Below are 26,022 nucleotides of genomic sequence, written 5' to 3'. Positions count from 1 at the left end.
CCTCTCCCACTGCCTCTGCTTGTGTTCCCTCTCTCGCTGTGTCTCTCTCTGTCAAATAAGTAAATAAAATCTTAAAAAAAAAAAAAAAACATACCAGGTGAGCAAGAGGCTCACAGAAGACAGTGTTGGAAACACTGTGGAAGCGGTGTTTTACTGGGGAATTGTCCGGAGTAGAGGTCAATTCATATGAAGATGGAAAACTGGTTCTTGGAATTTGTGACAAGGAGGTCACTGTTAAATGTGATGAGTGTTATTTTAGAAGTGAATTTAACTAAAGAAAAAAAAACTGAGCAAACCTGAAGGAATTTCTGAACTCAAGTAATGTTGCTTCACCACAAAACTTTTTCTTTCGATAGGAAAATATTAGATCATTGGGCTGTATTACTCTATTGTTGTCTGGGTTATACTAAGAAATGCGTTTTCAAGAATCCTATTTGACTCCAGGTTAGAGTTGGCCAGAAGTAGAGACTCCATGAGATTTGGTAGGTCAAAGTGAAGGAACAACCATTACTCTACAAGTTTAAGATTAGACACAGTGAAGGACAGATGCAGAGGTACCCAGAAAGTTTTACTTTTTCCTCACTCTCTTCCATTCTATATTCAGCCCTTCTTTGTATCTCCCAGCACTGGTGACCACCAGTGGTCCCAGGCCCACCATAAGATGCTTGGCTGAGGCCCACAAAAGCAACAGCTTTTCATAGGCTTCTCTATAAGCTCTCCCTTGACAGTCTCAATTCAGCAGCTGGATGTGCCTGGCTTCTCAGATTTTCCTGCAAGCTGGGACTTATCCACCACCCATGCCACTGTTTCAAAAGGGTGGTTTAGTGACTAATCTTCCAACTCCCCTTTCCATACCTTTACTTTCCCAGCTACTCCCACAGTGGTGCATGGTCAAATTCATATAAAAAATTCCTTATTCCATAATAGTTATAGAACCCGCTTACCTGATTGAACCCTGATTGGTAAGTTACTTCCTTTTCCTGAGAATCTGGTAAATGTTGCTCTTTTAAAATTGAGTGATGCCATTGAGAAGTCTTAGACTACTCCCCTCTCTTTTTTTTTCTTGTACATCTCTGCCATATAATTCTTTTTTGTGCACGAAGTCAAGGATCTTTAGAAGCATATGCCTTGGTCTTGACTTTCTGAATTAATTTTAGTTACAATGAGCTGTTTGAATCATGATTCAAGCCTTTCGTTTCAGTGAAGTTTTAGTTTATAAACTTTTTTTATGTATTTTTTTCTGATCCATTTCTTCTCTTCTTCAAGGACATCAGTTATTGCATATATAATATGTCTTTGTCATCTTCTCCATCCATTTCATACCGTCTACATTCATTTCATATCATTATTCTTTTTAGCTGTGAGTGATTGTCCCTAGCCTCCTATTCAAAGATAGTTCTCCATGAATCTCTCATGTTTCTCATTGTCTGGACATTAACAGCCAATGTGCTCACATTTATTTATATTCCTGGGCAGTAAAGATAGAGAATGTTTTTCTCCCTGGAGAAATTCCCAGAAAAGATCTGCCTACATTCCAGTATGACAAAGATAATGTTTCTCTCTCTGAAGAGGAGGATGGGCAATAAAATGATAAAGCAATATTATTTTTCCCACATTTTAATTATGCAAATTTCTAATCATGTAGAAATATTGAAAGAACAGCACAGTGAACACACATGTATAACTTTCAACTAGATTCAACAATGTATATGTAAATTTTTCCCTGAAAAATTGATGGTAAGTTATGGACAGCGTTACACTCATAAATACTTGAACATCTGTTTCCTAAAAATAAAGATATTCTCCCACATAACTGGATTATTAGTATCAACCTAATTTTATGATATCTCATAGCCAGTCTATTTTCAAATTTCTCCCATTGTCCTCAAAATATATTTTACAGCTTTATTGAGGTATAATTAGCACACGGCAAATAGAATTTGATGAGTTTTGACATATATATGCACCTTTTTTTAAAAAGACTTTATTTATTTATTTGAGAGAGAGAGAGAGAGAAACAGCATGAGAGGGGGGAGGGTTAGAGGGAGAAGCAGGCTCCCCACCGAGCTGGGAGCCCGATGCGGGACTCGATCCCAGGACTCCGGGATCATGACCCGAGCCGAAGGCAGTCGCTTAACCAACTGAGCCACCCAGGTGCCCTATATGCACCTTTAAAACCATCATTACAATAGAAATACGTTACATACTCGTCACCCCCGGAAATTTCCTCATACACCTTGTCATCCAACTGTCCCTCCCTACACCGTTCCCCCCATCCACAGGCAACCACTGATCTGTTTCCAGTCATTATAGATTAGTTGCATTTTCTACAATTTTGTATAAATGGAATCATACAATAGGCACTCTTGTTTGGCTTCTTTCATTCGGCATGATTATTCTGTGATTTCTTTGTGTTGCTATAGGCATCTATATTCATTCCTTTTTATTACTAAGTGGAATTTCATTGTATATATGTATATATATATATATATACCAAATTTGTTTATCCATTCATGTGTTGATTAAAATGTATTGTTTCTATTACAAATAAAACTGATGTGAACATTTATATATAAGGCTTTGTGTGGACATAGCTTTCATTTATCTTGTATAAATATCTAGGAATGAATGGTTTGGTCATGTGGTAAGTGTATATTTAACTTTTTAAGAAACTGCTAAACTGTTTTCCAAAGTGGTGTACCAATTTTATATTCCCACCAGCAGTATATAAGTGTTCCATTTGCTTCATATCTTTGCCCTCATTGAGTATGATTATTCCTTTTAATTTCAACCATTTTAATGGGAGTGAAGTAGTATCTCACTGTGGTTTTAATGTACACTTTCCTAATAACTAATGCTGTTGAGAATCTTGTGCTTTTTTGCCATCTATATATCATCTTGGTTGATGTTTCCCTTAAAATACTTTGCCCATTTTTAAATGGGGCTGTTTGCCTTGTTATTGAGTTGTAAGAGTCCTCTATATATCCTAGATATAAATCCTTTGTTAGATACATATTTTGCAAACATTTTCTCCTAGGTTTGCCTTTTCATTTGAATAACAGAAGAGCAAAAGATTTTAATTTTAATAATTCCAGTTCATTTATACTTTCTTTTATAGCTCAAGCTTTTTGAGTATCGTTAAGAAATTTTTGTAAAACTCAAGGTCACTAAGATTTTATCTTGTGCTTTCATCTAGACATTTTATAATATTGACTCTTTTGATTCTATGATCCATTTTGATTTAACTTTCTCTATGGTCTTAGGAAAAGATTTAAACTCATTTTGTTTTGCATATGGCTGTTCAGTTGTTCTAGAACCATTTGTTGAAAAAGATTGTCTTGTCATCTCTGTAAAAAATCAGTTTCTTGAAGTACTTCGGTTCTGTTTTTCTGTCTTAATGCCAGTACCACACTTGGTATTGTGGTAGCTTCTGTGTTACTATAGCATTACTGCTTTACTATAGCTTCATAATAAGTCTGAAGTCAGATAGTGTAAGTCCTCCAACTTTACTCTTCTTGTCCACAGTTATTTTTGCTATTGTAGGTCTTCTGAAATCCATATGAATTTTAGAATCAGTTTGTTTGTTACTATAAAAAAAAGCCTGCTTGGGTTTTGATTGGGATTGAATTGAATCTATAGATCTATTTGGAAATAATTGACATTTTAACAACATTGAGGTTTCAGATCCATGAACAGGGTATATCTTTCTATTTATTTAATTATAAAATGACTAGTAAAAAAAATTATAATAGCTACTCCATTTTTTCTTTTGATTAATTTTAGCAAGTATATATTTTCCCATTAAATGTGTGTATATATATATATATATATATATAGAGAGAGAGAGAGAGAGAGAGAGAGAGAGAGAGAGAGACTATATATATATATATAGTCTGTAGCCCTCCAGAGGCTGAGCTGATACCACATGGCCCAAAGCCCCTACCATAAATTATATTGTTGGTGTAGACTGTCCAGCGTGGCTCAAGCCTTCAGGTAAACAGATTCTCTTATCAAACAAGACACTCTAAAGGCTGAAGTGTTACCTCCTAGGAGCCAGGGCAAAGGGCCAAACCTTTCTTTGGGCAAGGTTAATCCTTTACTAAGCTTTTTCTATTCCAGGATCCAATCCAGGATATCACATTCCTTTTAGATATCATGTTTCCTTAGTCTCCTCCAGTCTGTGACAGCTTCTTGGTCTTTCTTTGTCTTTCATGGGCTTGACACTTTTGAAGAGTAGTCATGTATCTTGTGTTTGTCTGATGTTTTATCATAAACATATGATGAGGTTATGAGATCATGTGCCCTTCTCATTGCATTATTTCAGGGACAGATGGTATCAACATGACTTTTTACTGGTGATATTAACCTTGGTTACTTTGCTATAGTGGTATCTCCCAAGTTTCTCTGTTATAAAGTTACTATTTTCCTCTTTCCATACTCTTCGTTAGAAATGAGTCAAAGTCCTCAATACTAAAGGAGAAGGGGGATTAAGCTCCACATTCTGGATGGAGGGGTATCAAAGAGTTCATGGTCATATTAAAACCACCACAAGGGAATTACTTTGAGGTTATGCAAACATCCTGTTTCTCCTTAAAGTTTTACTCAGCAATTTTAGCATTCATCAGTGGATCTTCCCTTCAGCAATACTGCTATCTTGTTCTAATAGCAATTTTCTGTTTCCCTCATTGCTTCTACATTTATCTTTTTTTAAAAAAGATTTTATTTATTTATTTGACAGAGGGAGACAGCAAGAGAGGGAACACAAGCAGGGGGAGCAGCAGGGAGAAGGAGAAACAGGCTCCCCACTGAGCAGAGAGCCCGATGCGGGGATCGATCCCAGGACCCTGGGATCATGACCTGAGCTGAAGGCAGATGCTTAACCGACTGAGCCACCCAGGCACCCCGCTTCTGCATTTATTAATTGGGATTCTTCTGTAAGAAAGATTTGCCCTTTCCATCCTCCATTTATTTATTTATTCAATTATTTATTTATATCAATATGAATGAATGGACATTTATTTTATTCTTTGTGTTATATTCCAATACTGCATTTTTTAGGTGGCACAAATGGTTACAGATTTAGCCATTAGGTCTTTGAGGTTGGCTCCTGCATCCCTCTGACATGCCCCCATCTTTTTACTGTAGAGGAGGGCACTTCCTTATTTACTAGAACTATAGGATGGTCCAGGCTCATCTTGTATTTTCCCTTTTCCAGATCTAGAATCAGCTGTTAATTTCTCCAATGAGATCTGGTTCCTTTGCTGGAAAGTGGCATTAGAAACCAAACTCTTGGTATTAGGTGTGTTCGTTGCTACTGGTGTTATCACTGTAGTGGCATCAAAGAGCGAGGAAATACCTATATATATCCTAACCCATGGATACATACATATGTATTTTTATGTCTTTAGCTGTATCTATTTTTAAATAAACATGAGTTTATACTGATATTTCTGACTCAAACCCAGTACCACAGGGTCCTTTAGCCTTCTCCCTGTCCTTGCTTATTTGTACTTCTTTCTCTGACAAGAAAGAAAAACAGTTAACTCCATTTGTGTGGGCCAATTTTAGGGTTTTCTATATTGTTCTCCATTCTCTATTCTGTTCTATCAGGTCTGTGTTTCTTGCACTTTGTCGATACCACACTGTCTTGATAACAGGCTCCACAGTGAGTCTTGAAATTAAGTCAAGCAAATACTCCAACTTTGTTTTATTTTTCAGCTTTGCGCAGTGGCAGTACCGTAGCCAATGAGGTTTATCCGAGGCGCGATTATTGCTAATTGTTTTATTTTTCAGAATTGTTTTGGCTATTCTTGCTCCTTTATTTTACCATATTAATTTTATTTTTTAAAAATATTTTTATTTATTTATTTGACAGAGAGAGACACAGTGAGAGAGGGAACACAGGCAGGGGGAGTGGGAGAGGGGGAAGCAGGCTTCCGAGCCCGATGCGGGGCTCGAGCCCAGGACCCTGGGATCATGACCTGAGCCGAAGGCAGACGCTTAATGACTGAGCCACCCAGGTGCCCCTACCATATTAATTTTAGAATTATTTTGTTGGTATCTAAAAAAAGGGGGGTTTGCTGGGAATTAGACTGGAATTACATTGTATCTATAGATCAAATTGGGGAGAATTGGCATCTTAATTTTTTGAGTCTTACAATCCTTGAGTGTGGTCTATCTTCCCATTTATTTATTTATTCTTTAAAAAGGGAAAGAGGGGGGCGGGGACAGTGGCAGAGGGAGAGAAAGAATCTTAAGCAGGCTCCACGCCCAGTGCAGAGTCTGACACAGGGCTCGATCTCACAACCCTGAGACCGTGACCTGAGCCAAAATCAAGAGTCAGAGGCTTAACCAACTGAGCCACCCAGGCACCCCCCCCCCATTTATTGAGATGATGATTGGTTTCTTTCGTTGATGTTTTTTACTTTTCAGTATACAGATCCCATACATATTTTGTTAGCTATCTACCTAAGTAGTTCATTTTTGTGGTGATATTGTATATGTTATATTTTTAAATTCCAAATTCCTATTGTTCATAACTGGTATATAGGATATAATTGACTTTCATATATTGACAGTGTATCCTGAAACTTTACTAAACTCACTAATTCCAGTTGTAGATTTTTAAATTATTCCTACAGAGACAACAATGTTGTCTGGAAATAGAGTTTTATTTCTTTCTTTCTAATCAGAATGCCTCTTCTTTCTTTTTCTTACCCAACAGCACTATCTAGGACTTCCAGCAGACTGTTGAATAGGAGTAGTCAGAGAGGACATTCTTGCCTTTTTTTCTGATCTTAGGAAGAAAGCGTGCAATTTCTCACCATTCAGTATGATGTAACTTGTAGGTTTTATGTAGATGCCATTTGTTAGGTTAAGGAATTTCCAGTATATTCCTAGTTTGCTTTGAACTTCTATAATAAATGGATATTTAATTTCATAAAATGCTTTCTCTGCATCTACTGAGATGATTATATGGCTTGATTTACTTAGTCTGTTAATATGGTAAATTAAAATGATTGATTTTCATATGTTGAAACAGCCTTGCACTCCTGGCATGAACCCTCATTGTTATGATGTGTGAGATATATACATATGTGTGTAATCTCTTTTATAAGTCTCCTGTATGTTTTCTATATCTTTTAATAAATTTAAATATATAAAATATATTTACATATATATAGCTAATATTTTTTAAAGATTTATTTATTTAAGGGGTGCCTGGGTGGCTCAGTCGTTAAGCGTCTGCCTTCGGTTTAGGTCATGATCCCAGGGTCCTGGGATCGAGCCCCGCATCGGGCTCCCTGCTCCACGAGAAGCCTGCTTCTCCCTCTCCCGCTCCCCCTGTTTGTGTTCCCTCTCTCACTGTGACTCTGTCAAATAAATAAAATCTTTGGAAAAAAGAAGATTTATTTAAGAGAGAGAGCAGGGGGGAGGGGCATTGGGAGAGTGAGTCTTAAGCAGACTCCGTGCTGAGCACAGAGCCCAGTGTAGGGCTCGATCCCACAACCCTGAGATCACGACCTGAGCCAAAACTGAGAGTCGGACGCTTAACTGACTGCACCACCCAGGTGCCCCTATATAACTAATAGTTTAGTGACTTTTGTGTCATGTTTGTGAGAGATACTGGTCTTCAGATTTCTTTTTCTATCATATCCTTTTCTGATTTTAGTATTTGGTAATGCTGGCCTAATAAAATGAGCTGGGAAGTGTTCCCTGCTTTTATTTCTGAAAGAAATTATGTATTCTGAAACGTTGGCAAGGATATTGGAGAAATTGGGAACTTAAATGCCTTGCTTATGGGAATGTAAAATTGAACCACCTCTGTGGAAAATAGTTTGGCAGTTCCTCAATAAGTTACACATAGAATTACCATATGATCCAACAATTGTACTTATAGATGTATACCCAAAATAGTTGAAAACATGTGTTCGAATAAAAACTTGTACACAGGTACTCATAGAGGCACTATTCACAATAGCTGAAAGGTGGAAGTAATCCAAGTGTCTATCAGGTGATGGGTGGATAAACAAAATGTGGTATATTCACACAATGCAATATTATTCAGCCATAAAAAGGAATGAAGCATGGATGCATGCCACAGGATAAACTTTGAAAACATTATGCTACATGAAAGAAGCCAGATAAAAAGGCCACATATTGTATGATTCCATTTAAAGGAAATAACCAGAATAGGCAAATCTATAGAGACAGGAAGTAGTAGTTGTTGCCAGGGGCTGGGGGAAGAGTGGGGTAAGGGGTGACTGCTTAATAGATAGGGGGTTTCCTTGTGTGGTGATGAAAATATTCTGGAACCAGATAGTGGTGATGGTTGTTCAACATTGTGAATATACTAAATGCCACCATATTGTACATTTAAAAATGGATAACAGGATGAATTTTATGTTATGTATATTTTACCACAAAAAAGTGGATCATAGACCTAAATGTGAAACATAAAGATATAAAACTTCTGGAAGTAAACATGGAAGAAAAGCTTGTGATCTTGGGTTAGCAAAGATTTCTTAAGATATGACATGAAACCCACAGTCCAGTAAAAAAAAAAAAAAAGATAAATTAGGCTTCATCAAACAAACTATTCTTCCAAGAAGAATAACAAGCCAAAGACTAGGAGAAAATAATTTCAAAACACATATCTAACTTGTATCCAGAATATGTTAAAAAAAACTCTCAAAAGTTTATAATAAGACTTTATAACAACACATAAAAATGAGCAAAAGAGGGCGCCTGGGTGGCTCAGTTGGTTAAGCGACTGCCTTCGGCTCAGGTCATGATCCTGGAGTCCTGGGATCGAGTCCCACATCGGGCTCCCTGCTCAGCAGGGAGTCTGCTTCTCCCTCTGACCCTCCCCCCTCATGTGCTCTCTCTCTCTCATTCTCTCTCTCTCAAATAAAATCTTAAAAAAAAAAATGAGCAAAAGACTTGAACAGACACTTGACCAAATAAAAGGGCAAATAAGCACACGAAAATATGTTCAACATTATTTGTCATTAGGAAAATGCAAACTAAAACCACAATGAAATACCCCTACACACCTATTAAAATGACTAAAACAAAACAGGGTGATAATAACAACTGCTTCAAAGAATATGGACCAACTAGACCTTTCATACATTATATAGTTTCATATAAAATTAAACATATACTTTCATATAAAATTAAACAGCAATCTCACTCTTAGGTATTCACCCAAGATAAATAAACTTATGTTCTCACTAAAACCTATATGTAAATGTTTAAGCAGCTTCATTCATAATTGCCAAAAGCTAGAAACAACTCATATGTTCTTCAACTGGTGTATCATGACTGTGGTAGTGGATACAGGACTCTGCATTTGTCAAAACCCATAGCAATATATACCACAAAATGTGGATTTTATAATACATAATTTTTTAAACGGATGCAGGGAGGGGACCCAAAATGGAACACTAACTTTTAAATATGAACCTAATTACTTTACAAATTAACAACACTACAGTGAAGGGGGTGAGGAAGAAAAGACATAACCTACATAACTTGGAAAACAGCATTTTCACTGTATATTAGTGAAAGGAACTGAACATAAATACCATACTATAATTAATAAATTTGTTTCTCCCAGGGATGGGTTGGCAATTTTGAAACCTCTTTATGTGAATACTATAGTTGAACAAATAAGTAAATATTCTGTGGTTAATGAGAGCCAGATTTCTCACTGTGAGTGAAAGAAGTTATAATTAAGGAAAAGGGTAAGGGTGGAATGAGCTCTGTGGTGTTGGGTTGGAATCAGAGGCTGGGAGGTAGGTAAGTACGTAGGTAGGTAAGTAGGTAGATGGAAGACAGAGGGAGAAAGAAAGGAAAGAAAGGAAGGGGGAGAGAGAGAGAGAGGAAGGAAGGAAGGCAGGCAGGCAAAATGTATGTGGCATGAGTTAATAATACATTCATATATTTCCAAGTCTCCAAGTTACCGAAGAGGGCCTAGAAGCAATAATAGCCCAATGAATACCAATGAGCATACATAGCAACCAGATCCACGTTTCTAAATATTTTCTAATAAAAGGAACTAGAGTTCCTCGAAAAAGTAGTTGAACAGGCGCAGGGAAGATAGAAAATGAGCTGGAGTGTCTTGTAGTCCCAGAAATTAAGGAAGTACTCAAAAAAAAAAAAAAAGAAAGAAAAGATGTGATCATATTAAATGGGCACCATAGCCAACCTGAAAGAGCTTGCAATGGCCAACAATTTGAAACAGAAAATAATGATACTATTAGACATAACCCATAGAATAAAATAAATGAGCCCAAATTGATACAAATAACTAATCGAATACATAAATGAGGGGAGAGGGACAACTTTTACTTACAGAATAATTCTAATTAATAAATATGAAAGGAATGAGGACGTTAGAAAAGCACTATTGGAACACCACTGAAGGGGTGCCTGGGTGGCTCAGTGGGTTAAGCGTCTGCCTCTGGCTCTGGTCATGATCCCGGGGTCCTGGGATCGAGTCCTGCATCGGACTCCCTGCTCAGTGGGGAGCCTGCTTCCCCCTCTCCCTCTGCTCCCCTGCTCCTGCTCTCTCACTCTCTCTCTCTATCTCAAATAAATAAATAAAATCTTTTAAAAAAGAACACCACTCAAATAATTGCTGCAGACAAGATCCATCCATGGGTGCTAAAATTAGTAGGTGAAAGATTGATGAGAAACAGTGTATTTGCATAGTCTCAACATATCTCCCAAGATATTTATTAACTACAAAGGGAAAAACAGTAACTTTATGGTTAGAAACCTGGCAGACTCCCCTGGGTTAACCAACTGATCAAAGTTAACATTACCAGTAAAATGACATAGATGTTACGTGACTCTGAATATGCAGCACTGAGAAGGGTGCTTCTATAGTATTTTTGCTACACTTCCGTAGCAAAGGGTAGTATTTTTGTCAAAAATGTGTAACCTCAATAAAGGCCATATATGAAAAACTCACAGCTAACATCGTCTTTAATGGAGAAAAACTGAGAGCTTTTCTAAGACCAGGATGTCCATTCTCACCACTTTTATTTAACACAGTCCTGGAAGTCCTAGCCTTAGCAATCAGAAAACAGAAATGAAAGGAATCCAGATCAGTAAGGAAGAATTAAAACTGTCACGATTTGCAGATGACATGATACTATATATAGAAAACCCAAGAGACTCCACCAAAAAAAAAAACTGCTAGAACTGAAAAGGAATTCAGCAAAGTCGCAGGATACAAAATCAATGTGCAGAAATCTGTTGCATTTCTATACACCAGTAATGAAGCAGCAGAAAGAGAAATTAAGAAAACAATCCCATTTACAATTGCACCAAAAATAATAAGATACCTAGAAATAAACCTAACCAAAGAGGTGAAAGACCTGTACTCTGAAACTATAAAACATTGATGAAAGAAATAAAAAACAACACAAAGAAATGGAAAGAATTTCTGTGCTCATGGATGGGAAAAAAGAACATTGTTAAAATGTCTATAATACCCAAAGCAATCTACACATTTCATGCAACCCCTATGAAAATAACAATAGCATTTTTCAGAGAACTAGAACAAAAAATCCCAAAATTTGTATGAAACCACAAAAGACCCCAAATAGCCAAAGCAATCTTGAAAAATTGCTTGAAAAGCAATTGCTTGAAAAAGATAGTGGCATCACAGTTCTGGACTTCAAATTATATTACAAAACTGTAGTAATCTAAACAGTATGGTACTCTACAAGAATAGAATAGAATAGAATAGAATAGAATAGAATAGAATAGAATAGAAAATCCAGAAATAACCCACAATTACATGGTCAATTAATCTTCAACAAAGCAAGAAAGAATATCCAGTGGGGAAAAGACAGTCTCTTCAACAAATGGTGCTGGGAGAACTGGGCAGCAAATGTAAAAGAACGAATCTGGATCACTTTTTTAAAATTATTTTTTATTTATTCATTTAAGACACAGAGATACAGAGAGAGCATGAGCAGCGAGAGAGGCAGAGGGAGAGGGAGAAGCAGGCTCCCCGCTGAGCCAGGAGCCCGATGTGGGGCTTGATCCCAGAACCCTGGGACCATGACCTGAGCCGAAGGCAGACGCTTAACCTTCTGAGCCACCCAGGCGCCCCTCTGGATCACTTTCTTACAGCATACACAAAAATAAATTCAAAATGGATTAAAGGCCTAAATGTGAGATCTGACATCATAAAAACCCTAGAAGAGAACACAGGCAGTAACTTCTTTGACATTGGCTGTAGCAACTTCTTTCTAGATATGTCTCCTGAGAAAAAGGAAACAAAAGCAAAAATAAACTATTGGGACTTCATCAAAATAAAAAGCTTTTGCACAGCGAAGGGAGCAATCAACAAAACTAAAAGGCAGCCTTTGGAATGGGAGAAGATATTTGCAAATGACGTATCTGGTAAAGGGTTAGTATCCAAAATATATAAAGAACTTATAAAATTCAACACCAAAAAAGAATCCAATTTAAAAATGGGCAAAAAATAAAAATAAAAAATGGGCCGAAGACATTCAGACATTTTTCCAAAGAAGACATCCAGATGGCCAACAGACACAGGAAAAGATGCTCAACATCACTCATCATCAGGGAAATACAAATAAAAACTACAATGAGATATCACCTCACACCAGTCAGAATGGCTAAAATTAACAAGTCGGAAATGACAGATGTTGGTGAGGATGCGGAGAAAGGGGAACCCTCTTACACTGTTGGGAATGCAAACTGGTGCAGCCACTCTGGAAAACAGTATGGAGGTTCCTCAAAAAGTTAAAAATAGACCTATCCTATGACCCGGCAATTGCACTACTAGGTATTTACCCAAAGGACACAAAAATACTAATTTGAAGGGAAAAATGCACCTCGATGTTCATAGCAGCATTATCAACAATGGCCAAATTATAGAAAGAGCTCAAATGTCCATCAACTGATGGATGAATAAAGAAGATGAGGTATAAAAAAAGGGGAGGCAGTGCCTAGGTGGTTCAGTTAGTTAAGCGTCTGATTCTTAATCTCAGCTCAGGTCTTGATTTCAGGGTCGTGAGTTCAAGCACTGCATTGGGCTCCATACTGGGTATTTACCAGAAGAAAATGAAAACATTAATTTGAAAGGATACATGCACCCCATGTTTACTGCAGTATTATTTACAGTAGCCAAATTATGGAAATAGCCCGGGTGTCCATTGACTATGAATGGATAAAGAAGATGTGGTGTGTGTGTGTGTATATACATATATACATATATGTAATGGGATATTACTCAGCCATAAAAAAGAATGAAATCTTGCCATTTTCCACAACATGGATGGAGCTAGAGAATATAATACGGACATAAGCCAGTCGGACAGAGACAAATACCATATGATTTCACACATACATGAAGTTTAAGATACAAAACAAACAAAGAGAAAAAAGAGACAAACCAAAAAACAGACTCTTAACTATAGAGGACAAACAGGGAGGTGGGGGGATGGGTGAAATAGGTGATGGGGATTAAAAGTACACTTATCTTGATGAGTACTGAATAGTATATGGAATTGTTGTACACCTGAAACTAATACTGTATATTAGCTACACTGTAATCAATCAGCTTCAGTAGAAACAGAAAGAATTTAAAAAATTAAAAGTGCATGAGGACTGAAAATAAAAAATTTTAAGTCTATTAAATAATAAAATATGGAAAAAGTTATATTGTAGTATTGTTTGTACTACTAGAAGGCTAATAACTCAATTGTCCATCAAGAGAAAAAATATGGTAATATGCACATTGGAATACGTTGAAATAATGAAACCATGTATATATTTATAGACAGATCTTTAGAATATATTAAGAAAACCAAACTAGGTATGGAACAGTATATATGGTAGGCTAAATTGTGTGTGAGAAAGGGGGTTAAATAAAAATATGTATTGGTATTGCTTATATTTGCATAAAGAAAACAAAGTAAACCAACAAGCGAATTAAATAAATTTTTACTAAAACGTAGACATGTGTGTGTAAGTGTGTGTGTATGTGCACACACACACACGGGTGGGAGTGAAACTTCTTAATTTGTATATTTTTATATTCCTTTGATTTCTGAACCATGTAAATTTATTACCAATTCATGAATTACCTATTCATAAAAAATAAAATAAAAACATAACCCTGGAGGGACGCCTGGGTGGCTCAATCCGTGAAGCGTCTGCGTTCGGCTCAGGTCATGATCCCAGGGTCCTGGGATTGAGCCCGCATCGGGCTCCCTGCTCAGCAGGGAGCTTGCTTCTCCTTCTCCCCGTTCCTGCTCTCTCTCCCTCACTCTCTCTGACAAATAAATAAATAAAATCTTAAAAAAAAAAAAAAAACATAACCCTGGAGGAGAGAAGCAGCTGTTTGAATTCTGAACACACTCCCTACTGTCAGTTTCCCACTCAGGTAGGTTACAGGTGTAAGTTCTACAGAGGATTAAACAGCAAGAATTGTTCACATGAGCAGCCCCACCCAGGCCACGACTCCCTGTTGTTGGATTTCCTGCTGTTTGTGGAGAAACAGAACTCTAACAGAGAGGGGGCCATTGTGTCCAGCACACCAGAGTCAGTGTTCATTCCTCTACTGGAGCAGTTTAGATCCCCTCCCCATCCTCACATGCCTCTGAGAATTAAGAGAGGTAAATGCTCCCTGAAATGCAGCCTTGTCACCTCCTAGAGGTAGATGGCAAGCCGGGCTGGAGGAAATCATGCCTCAACTTCCTCTCTTTGTTTCTCCAGAGCCCCCAGTATGGACTGCACATTCTTGCAGACCTCTGCTATGCTCCTGGTTCTGTCCATGACCGTTCGTGATTGTTACCTGCTGCACCCCAAGTCCCTTTAATGTGACTTGGACTTGTGTAAGTCTGGACAGACTCCTGAAAATTCCCTACCATGGGTGTCACAACAGGAAGTTCTCGAAGGGCCATAAATACCACCTCTCAAAGTGGCCGAGTGGGAGGAGCTTGGGAAGTGGTTCTATATACTCTGTCTTCTGGAGATTTTGAAATGAAGAAATGTTGAATCTGTGGATGCCTGACCCATTTATGCCTCTGCAGTGTTTTGGCTCACTTATTGGTCAAACCCTTCATCACCAAGGCAATTATGGTATTACCTGTAAACTTCAGAGCTATCTGCCTACCTTTTTTTCATACCTGTCTCCCCATCAGAACACAGTCACCTCAACTCTGTTCTTCTGGAGGGAGTAAGGTGGATCCCTGGGGACCTTCTTATGTGAACTTCAGTGTAGTCAGATAAAGAAAAAAAGGTAGAATTGGAATTCAACATTGTCAACCTCTAATGAATTAATGGATCTAGGGAGTGATTACCAACAGGTGATATTATTACAACAAGAGAAATGACTGGTCAGTATGTGCCTTCTGTAATGGTCTTCTGTGTTGTGGTCTTGCCAAAAAAAGAAAAATAGAATTTGCATGTGATCAAACCCTAAGTATAATTATCAATTTATAGGAAATTAAAAATATAAAAGAACATGTTTGACAACATCATGGAGATGTAATCAGCAAAATCCAGACCATGGGAAATAGTGCAGAAAAAATAGTTTTTTTTTTGGGGTTTTGCAACAACAACAAATAAAATGTAAGAAAAGCCATTATAGAGGAGACTCTATAGATTAAATACACTTAAAGAATTATTAGCCATTTACTATGTATATACCTTTCAGGGTGTAGACCTTATGGTGATCTCACGATTCCTGACACCTGGTATGCATGCCCTTTATAATTACCTCTTTGTGAGTGTGGACAGAACCTGTGACTTGCTTCTAGTCAATAGAATATGGCAAAGGTGAGGGGATTTTGCACCTGTAGTTAAGGTCTGAGATCAATTGATTTTGAGTTAATCAAAGGGGATGTTACCCCAGGTGTGCCTGCTTAATCAAGTTAAAAACTTTAAAAGAAGGACTGGGCTCTCCCTGAGGTCAGACTCTCTGTGGCTAGCTTTGAAGAAATAAGATGCCATGAAGTAAGTGACCACACTTCACAAGCTCATCCAAAAAAATAGAAGAGGCGGAATGCTTCCCAACTCATTGTGTAAGGTTAGTATTACCCTAATATCAAAACTAGACAAAGATATCACAAGAAAATAAAACTACAGACCAATAACTTTTATGAATATTCTCAAAAAACTCTTAACAAAATACTAAACAAATCCAGCAACATAAAAAAAGTATTATACACCATGACCGGGTGAGATTTTTTTTAAGATTTTATTTATTTATTTGACAGAGAGAGACAGAGCGAGAGAGGGAACACAAGCAGGGGGAGTGGGAGAGGGAGAAGCAGGCTTCCCGCGGAGGATGGAGCCCGACGCGGGGCTCGATCCCAGGACCCTGGGATCATGACCTGAGCCGAAGGCGGACGCTTAACGACGGAGCCACCCAGGCGCCCCTGACCAGGTGAGATTCTATTCCAGAAATGCAAGTTTGGTTTAACATGTGGAAATCAATTAATGTAACAAATACACAGTATTAATAGAATAAAAAATTTAAAACCGTGTGATCATCTCAATAGGCACAGAAAAAGCATCTGATAAAATCCAACACCCTTTCAGGATAAAAACATTCAAAAACTAGGATGAGAAGGGGACTTTCTCTGCATGATCAGATTATGAAAAATCCACAGTTACCATCACACTTAATGGTGAAAGACTGCTCTCTCCCTAAGATCAGGAACAAGACAAGGACGTCTATTCTCACCACTTATATTCAACATTGTACTGGAAGTTATAGCCAGGGAAATTAGGCAAGAAAAAGAAATAAAATTGGGGCGCCTGGGTGGCTCAGTCGGTTGGGCGTCTGCCTTCGGCTCAGGTTGTGATCCTGGGGTCCTGGGATCGAGCCACCTGTCAGGCTCCCTGCTCAGTGAGGAGTCTGCCTCTCCCCCAACTCGTGCTCTCTCTCTCTCACTCACTTTCTCTCTTTCTCAGATAAATAAATAAAAAAAATCTTTAAAAAAAGAAAAAGAAGGGGCGCCTGGGTGGCTCAGTCGTTGGGTGCCTGCCTTTGGCTCGGGTCATGATCCCAGGGTCCTGGGATCGAGCCCCGCATCGGGCTCCCTGCTCGGTGGGGAGTCTGCTTCTCCCTCTCCCACTCCCCCTGCTTGTGTTCCCTCTCTCGCTGTGTCTCTCTCTGTCAAATAGATAAAATCTAAAAAAAAACAAAGAAAAAAAATGCTGCCGATTGGAAAAGAATGAGTAAAAATCTTTACTTTCATATGACATGATTTTTTTATATAAAATCCAAAGGGATCCACCAAAAAAAAAAAAAAAAACCCTATTGGACCTAATAAACTTTTTCAGCAACGTGGCAGGATATAACCTTATCATATTACTGCTGGTTCCCTGTGATCTCTGTCTGCTGCCTAAGTAAAAACAAAGCTCTCTTGTATTCTTTTCCTTGAGCATAGCTAGCTACTGCTCTGAATTTAATCAATTGCTGGATCTGTCATCTTCCACTCAATTCTGTTGACGAAATTCAATAGCTGTTCCTTCAAAAACTTCAGAAGGTTATATTCCTCCTATAAGTCCTTTCTGGTACTTAATGGTCACATTATTAATTTAAACCTCCAGGCTTGTAAGAATTGTACCCTAACCCCAAGTCAACAAAATGCTGCTGGGGTCACTACAAATATTGGCAGATTCCAGTCCACCCAGAGTGGGCCACATCGAGATGAGGCCAGATGTGATAGTCAAACTGTTTCCATCAAAGACATTCCAGCCTGCTTTGCAGAAACTGTTTGACTTTGTCTACCATAAGGTTTGTCTACCACACATTGGTACATTCCTGTTGTAACAAATGATACTTACATCCCTGCTGCAATTTATGCCCCAATGGGGTACCCCCTTTTTTTTTTAAGATTTTATTTATTTATTTGACAAATAGACACAGCGAGAGCAGGAACACAAGCAGGGGGAGTGGGAGAGGGAGAAGCAGGTTTCCTGCAGAGCAGGGAGCCCGATGCGGGGCTCGATCCCAGGACCCTGGGATCGTGACCTGAGCCGAAGGCAGCCGCTTAACCAACTGAGCTGCCCAAGCACCCCTCCAATCAGCTTTATTTTTTTGGGTTTTTTTTAAGATTTTATTTATTTATTCATGAGAGACAGAGGGGGAGAGAGAGAGAGAGAGAGAGAAGCAGAGGGAGAAGCAGGCTCCCAAGGAGCAGGGAGCCCGATGCGGGACTCGATCCCAGGACCCTGGGATCATGACCTGAGCTGAAGGCAGACGCTTAACCATCTGAGCCACCCAGGTGCCCCCTCCAATCAGCTTTATACTGCATCGACATGCAAGGTCCACCAGACATTTGAGAAAGGCCTCCAACCTGAAAGACAGAGAACAAGCATGTTTAAAAGGAACTCAGAGGAAATAGAGACAATATAAAGAGCAGAAACAGGAATAAGAAACTATGAACAAAAAAATGAAGAACAAAAAAGAATTTGGGGGGGCGCCTGGGTGGCTCAGTCGGTTGGGCGACTGCCTTCAGCTCAGGTCATGATCCCAGGGTCCTGGGATCGAGTCCTGCATCGGGCTCCCTGCTCAGTGGGGAGCCTGCTTCTCTCTCTGCCTCTGCCTGCCGCTCCCCCTGCTTGTGCTCTTTCTCTCTGTCAAATAAAGAAATAAAATCTTAAAAAAAAAAAGAATTTGGGGAATTAAGTATATGGGAAAGCAAATATAAAATTAGTCAATAAAATGATTGAAAGATTGAGAATGTAGAGCAAAAGCTCTAAGAAAGAGACAATGAAAAAGAAATCAGAGGACCCATCCATAAGTTCAATATCTGAATGACCAGAAAGAGGAAACAAAAATGCATGGGTGGGGGGGGTTCATAATAAAACAAGACAAATTTTTTTTAAAGATTTTATTTATTTATTTGACAGAGAGAGACAGCGAGAGCAGGAACACGAGCAGGGGAGTGGGAGAGGGAGAAGCAGGCCCCCCGCTGAGCAGGGAGCCCGATGTGGGACTTGATCCCAGGACCCTGGGATCATGACCTGAGCCGAAGGCAGACCCTTAACGACTGAGCCACCCAGGCGCCCAAAACAAGACAAATTTTTAAAAACTCTTCCGGAACTGAGGAAATTAGTTTCTAAGGAATGCATGAAAAATAAAACCATACAGGGGCACCTGGGTGGCTCAGCCGGTTAAGTGTCTGCCTTCGGCTCAGGTCATGATCTCAGGGTCCTGGAATCGAGCCCCACGTCGGGCTCCCTGCTCAATGGGGAGCCTGCTTCTCCCTCTCCCTCTGCCGCTCCCCCTGCTTGTGCTCTCTCACTCTCTCAAATAAATAAATAAATAAAATTAAGAAAAAGAAAAAGAAAACCATACAGAGGGCAATTTCAGAATGAGGCCAAATCCCAAGCCCGGCTGCTGCGTTGGCTGATGCTTGAGGTCTTGAAAGTTATTTCCTAGGGCTTATACCCTTTTGATCTTTCCTGTAGACAGGTCTCCTCAATAGTAAGAGACTAATGCCAATCTTGAATGCAACATAATGATTTGAAGAGTTATGAGATACCAGCTATGTACTGGCAGATAGTTACAGATAACTAAAGATAGTTTTAAAAGAGTCTGGGAACATGTTAAAATATAAAACATCCCTAGTTCATGGATTTCTTTGTCTACTCACTGGTAGAGCCCATGTACAGCTGTGCATGTTGCACACTGCAGAACTCAGGGAGTGCCATTCATCTAGACTATAACATGAATGGTTCCCCAGGAGTTGTACAATGAGGTGGCCCTTCTCACTCAAGTCCAATGCCTTGACTAACTCAACTTTTTTATTCGCTCAGGCTTCTACAACTGATCTGCAAAGGGTGGGGTTTGGTCTAGACCCATTCCAGCTCTGTCATTCTCTGTCAAATTTAATTCTACTAGAAGAGTAGCAGCTGAACTCATGCCCAGAAGTCCTCTACCTAGAGCAGTTGATTGGGTCTCCCACAGGGCTTGTGACCTTGGGACTCAGACAACATGGTATTTCGGGTTATACTCAAAGGAGTCTCTCCTCGGGGTGCCTGGGTGGCTCAGTGGGCTAAGTGTCTGCCTTTGGTTTGGGTCAGGATCCCAGAGTCCTGGGATCGAGCCCCGCACTGGGCTCCCTGCTCAGTGGGGAGTCTGCTTCTCCCTCTCCCTCTGCCTCTCCCTCCAGCTTGTGCTCTCTCTCACTCTCAAATAAATAAAATCTTTAAAAAAACAAAGGAGTCTCTCCTCATGGTACATGGACTCTCTGTGGAATTTTCAACAAGCACAGTGCGTTAGGCCAATTAATATTTTCTCCAATTATGTCTTTGCTTCTGATTTCAAATAAATCCATAAGGAAGAATTAGACAATTAGACATAAGCCTTCACTGGTCACTTCTAAGATTGACCAGGTGCTTATTTTTGTTCAACCATCTATAAAAATCATTTCTAAGGTTCTCTGTGAGAGGTGGCTAAAGAGCAAAGGCTATTGTTATCCACTTGTCATCAATATAAAGGACAGTTTTTCATATAGTAGCTAAAAGAAGGTCTGGGCTCTGAAAGATAACATACACACCTTCTTAGATTGTCCTTAAACTCAACCTCAAGTCCTCCTGGTCTACATATTTCCACTGAGCTTCTGGGAGCCCAATTATCTAAAAGCAGTGTCCCAACTAGCAAAGAGAGTCAGTGATTCTCACCTTTCTGGACTGTGGCAACCAGGCCTCGGACAACTGGATTTGCTACATCGAGGTGGTCTACAGACAGTAGCATGGGTAGTACCTGGAATATTCTTAGAAATGCAGCATCTCAGGCCCACCTCAGACCAACTGAATCATTTGTTTCAAATATGTTATATTTGCCCATTGAAGCATTTTTATGATGGCTGCTTTAAAGTCCTTGTCAGATAATTCCAACATCTGTGTCATTTCCGTGTTGGCATCTGTCGATTGTCTTTTCTCTCTCAAGGTGAAATTTTTCTGGTTCTTACTAGGACAAGTGATTTTTGTTGTATCCTGGACATCTGAGTTATTATGTTATGAGACTCTGGATCTTATTTAAATCTTCTGTTCTAGTAGGACTCCCCTGACGGTGCTCTGGTTGGTGAAGAGGATTGTATTATTGCCAGGTAGGGTTGGAAGCCTAGGTTCTCCGCCTGGCCTCTGTTGACAGCAGGGGGTGGAGGTGGGAGTGGTGTTAGACAACTGTTGTTGGATACTTAAAATTGATGTAAGGGTAGGTGGGCAATTTCCTTTGCACATCTGAAGAAGCCACAGGAGACAGTGTCCAGGTATGCCCCAAGCCCCATTCCAGCCCCATTATATCCATGGTCCCCATTGCTTCAAGGTACAGTATCTATCCTATGTACTCTGGAAGAGGAATGGGGCTCCAAAAGCTGTGTCCATGGCCATATGCTTCACCATAGCTCACAGCTGTGGCAAGAGATCAGGAAGTGTTTTCTTTCTCCAAGGAAGAAGTTATTTAAAGTTCTTTTATTTTTTATTTTTTTTAAAGATTTTTTTATTTATTTATTTGAGAGAGAATGAGAGATAGAGAGCACGAGAGGGAAGAGGGTCAGAGGGAGAAGCAGACTCCCTGCTGAGCAGGGAGCCCGATGTGGGACTCGATCCCGGGACTCCAGGATCATGACCTGAGCCGAAGGCAGTCGCTTAACCAACTGAGCCACCCAGGCGCCCCTAAAGTTCTTTTAAAATTGAAGAATAGGGGCGCCTGGGTGGCTCAGTTGGTTAAGCATCTGCCTTTGGCTCAGGTCATGATCCCAGGGGCCTGAGATTGAGTCCCACATCGGGTTCCCTGCTCAGCGGGGAGCCTGCTTCTCCCTCTCCCCCTCCCCCCACCCCTGCTCGTGCTCTCTTGAGCGCTCTCCTTCTCTCTCAAATAAATAAATTAAATCTTTAATAAAATAAAATAAAATTGAAGAATAAAAAATAGTAATAAAGAAACTTTTAAATAAAATTGAAGAACAGTTGACATACAATGTTACATTAGTTTCAGGCGTGCAGCATAACAATTACAAAAAATTCTCCACATGGGACGCCTGGGTGGCTCAGACGGTTAAGCGTCTGCCTTCGGCTCAGGCCATGATCCCAGGGTCTTGGGATTGAGCCCCAAATCAAGCTTCCTGCTCAGCGGACAGTCTGCTTCTCCCTCTCCCCCACCCCTCTCCCCCACTCATGCTCGCTCGCTCTCTCTCAAATAAATAAAATCTTTTTAAAAATTCTACACATTAAGCTATGCTCACCACAATAAGTATAGTTACCATCTATCATGATAAAATATTATTACAATATTATTGACTATACTCCCTATGCTATGCTTTTCAACCCCACTTACTTATTTTGTAACTGGAAGTTTGTGCCTCCTAATCCCCTTCACCTATTTTGCCCCTCCCCCCCACCTTCCTTCTAGCAACCACCAGTTTGTTCTCTTTATCTGTGAGTCCATTTCTGGCTTTTGTTTGTATGTTTGTTCGTTTGTTTTGTTTTTTTTTAGATTCCACATATAAATGAAATCGTATGGTATTTGTCTTTCCCTGTCCGACTTTTTTCACTTAGCATAATACCCTCTAGGTTTACCCACGTTGTCCCAAATGGCAAGATTTCATTCTTTTTTATGGCTGAGTAATGTATCACATAATTTTTATCCATTCATCTATTGATGGACACTTGGGTTGCTTCCATATCTTGGCTATTATAAATAATGCTGCAATAAACAGAGGTGTGCATGTATCTTTTTCTTTGAGTTAGAGTTTTTGTTTTCTTTGGGTAAATACCCAGTAGCAGAATTACTGGATCATGTGGTAGTTCTTGAGGATTCTCCATACTGTTTTCCACAGTGGTTGAACCAATTTACATTCCCACCAACAGTGCACTAGGGTCTCCTTTTCTCCACATCCTTGCCAACACCTATTATTTCTTCTCTATGATATTAGCCATTCTGACAGGTGTAAGGGGAGATCTCATGGTGATTTGGGTTTGCATTTCCCTGACGATTAATGATGTTGAGCATCTTTTCATGTGTCTGTTAGCCATCTGTATGTCTTTGGGAAAATGTCTACTCAGGTCCTCTGCCCATTTTCAATTGGATTATTTACGGTTTTTTTGTTGGGGGGGTGTTAACTTGTATAAGCCCTTTATATATTTTGGATATTAACCCCTTATTGGATATATCATTTACAAATATCTTTTCCCATTCAGTAGATTGCCCTTTGTTGATTGTGTCCTTCGCTGTGCAAAAGCTTTTATTTTGGTGTAGTTCCAATAGTTTAATTTTGCTTTTGTTTTCCTTGCTTAAGGAGACATATCTAGAAAAATCATTTTAAGGCTGATGCCCAAGAGAATACTGACTGTTTTTTAAAGAGTTTTATGGTATGAGGTCTCACATTTAAGTCTTTAATCCATTTTGAGTTTATTTTTGTGTATGGTGTAAGAAAGTGGTCTGGTTTCATTATTTTGCATGTAGCTGTCCAGTTTTCCCAACAGCATTTATTGAAAAGATTTTCTTTTACTCATTGTATATTTTTACCTCCTTTGTTGTAGATTAGTTGACCATATAAGTGTGGGTGTATTTCTGGGTTCTCTATCCTATTCTATTGATCTGTGTGCATATTTTTGCGCCAGTACCATACTGTTTTGATTACTACAGTTTTGTAGTATGTCTTGAAATCTTAGATTGTGATACCTCCAGCTTTGTTCTTCTTTCTCAAGGATGCTTTCGCTGTTTGGAGACTTTTATGGTTCCATACACATTTTAGGAATCTTTGTTCTAATTCTGTGAAAAATACTATTACTTTTTGACAGAGATTGCATTAAATCTGTAGATTGCTTTGGGCAGTATGAACATTTTGACAATATTAATTCTTCCAATACATGGTGTATCTTTCCATTTGTTTATGTCATTTTCTTTTTTTTAAGATTTATTTATTTGTTTTAGAGAGAGAGGGTGAGCAGGGGGAGGGGCAAGCTCCCCATTGAACACAGAGCCTGATGCGGGCTCTATCCCAGGACCCTGAGATCATGGCCTGAGCCAAAATCAAGAGCTGGCCGCATAACCGACTGAGGCTCCCAGGCATCCTTTTTATGTCATTTTCAATTTCTTTCATCAGTGTTTTATAGTTTCCAGAGTACAGATCTTTCACCTCCTTGGTTAAATTTATTCCTGGGTATTTTCTTTTTGATGCAATTATAAATGGGATTGTTTTCTTAATTTCTCTTTCTGCTACTTTGTTATTGGCATAGAGAAATCCAACAGATTTCTGTATATGAATTTTGTATTCTGCAACTTTACTGAATTCATTTATTAGTTCTAATAGTTTTCTGATGAAGTCTTTGGTACTTTCTATATATAGTATCATGTCATCTGTAAAGTGACAGTTTTACTTCTTGAGGTTGTGACTTTTTTGTCACAAGACAATATTATGTGGATAGCTATACACTATTAAATTTTTAAATTTTGTGAAAATTCTCTGAAATGGACAATTGTCAAGGAAAATACCAGTGGACCAAAATTTACTCAAGAAGAAAGAAAATTTAAATCACTAAGTCATAAAAGACAAAAAAATATTAAAGAATTACTCAAAGGATGCCTAAATAGTTGTATGGTCACAATCTCTCAAATTTTCAAGGAATAGATTATTCCCATTCTAAATTGTTTTAAATCATTGAGAAAGATGGGATTCTTCCAAATTCACTTCACAAAGGTAACATAATCATGATAGCAAAAACTAACAGAGAACTGGAAAACCAGTATCAATCTCATTTTCAATATAAATACAAAAATGATAAATAATATACTAAATATACTAAAAGAATAATAAACTAAGACCAAATGGTGTTTTTATCAGAAATGTAAGAATGGCTTACTAATGGGGGGAGGGAAATTTTATATATATATAATTTTGTTTTTAACTGAAGTATAGTTGACATTTTACTAGTTATATTAGTTTCAGGTGTACCACACACTTATTTGACAATTATATACCTTACAAAATGTTCATTACAAGAAGTGTAGTTACCCTCCATCACCACACAAAGTTATTATAATTGACTATATATTCTATGCTGTACTTTTCATCCCTGTCACTTAATTACTTTATAACTGGAAGTTTGTACCTCCTAATTCCCTTCACCTATTTCACTCATGCCCCCCACTTTTCTCCCCTCTGGCAACTGCAAGTTCTGTGTATTTATGAGTCTATTTCTGTTGTTGTCATTTGTTCATTTGTTTTGATTTTTAGATTCCACATATAAATGAAATCAGATTCAGCAGTATTTTAACAAGAGCATCCAAGATACTGACACGGGGAAATCTCTGCTGGGAGCGTCTACAGAGTCTATGAGGGTGGGATGGGGTGACTAAATGCATCAACACCATTCCAAGGGGTGACAATTACCAATGGTATTCCGGGGATTTCTGGGAGTTGTTAAAGGCATTCAAATTTTCTGTGCCCCTCTGAGACTTTGTGCTATGAATTCCACAGGTAACAGCAAAAAAAAAAAAAAAATACAATTCCCTGAAACTTTTTTCTTTTTTTAATTATTTTTTAAATTTTGTTTAAAGATTTTATTTATTTATTTATTTGAGAGAGAGAGAGAGAGCACAAGCAGGGGGAGCAGCAGGCAGAGGGAGAAGCAGGCTCCCCTCTGAGCAGGGAGCCCGATGCAGGACCCTGGGATCATGACTTGAGCGGAAGGCAGATGCTTAACCAAATGAGCCACACAGGTGCCCCTATTTTTTGAATTTTAATTCCAGTATTGTTAACATACAGTGTTGTGTTAGTTTCAGGTGTACAACATAGTGATTCAACAAGTCTATCCATTGCACAGTGCTCCTTATGATAAATGTACTCTTTAGTCCCCTCCTTGACACTTTTTAAAGTGAAGCAAGTAAATTTGAAAACTGAGGTTTTGCTTACCTGCATGCATGGATCTGTTCCTAATTGATACCAAAGACTTTCCATGAGCTAAGAGATAGACCAACACACACAGGACACATCCAAACAGTAC

The 26,022-nt window shown here is 38.8% G+C and overlaps 1 non-coding gene across 1 annotated transcript; it reads left to right on the top strand.

Moving 5' to 3' along the window:
- The first annotated feature begins 5,716 nt into the window (after positions 1-5,716).
- Positions 5,717-5,861, top strand: LOC113931581. The gene has a single exon (XR_003522751.1). It is a non-coding gene; the product is annotated as a U4 spliceosomal RNA (small nuclear RNA).
- Positions 5,862-26,022: the final 20,161 nt, after the last annotated feature.

The sequence above is a fragment of the Zalophus californianus genome, chromosome X (genome assembly GCF_009762305.2).
Source record: "Zalophus californianus isolate mZalCal1 chromosome X, mZalCal1.pri.v2, whole genome shotgun sequence".
Classification (NCBI taxonomy): Eukaryota; Metazoa; Chordata; class Mammalia; order Carnivora; family Otariidae; genus Zalophus; species Zalophus californianus.
The sequence above is the reverse complement of the archived record's forward strand: the minus strand, read 5'-3'. Positions and strand labels throughout refer to the sequence as shown.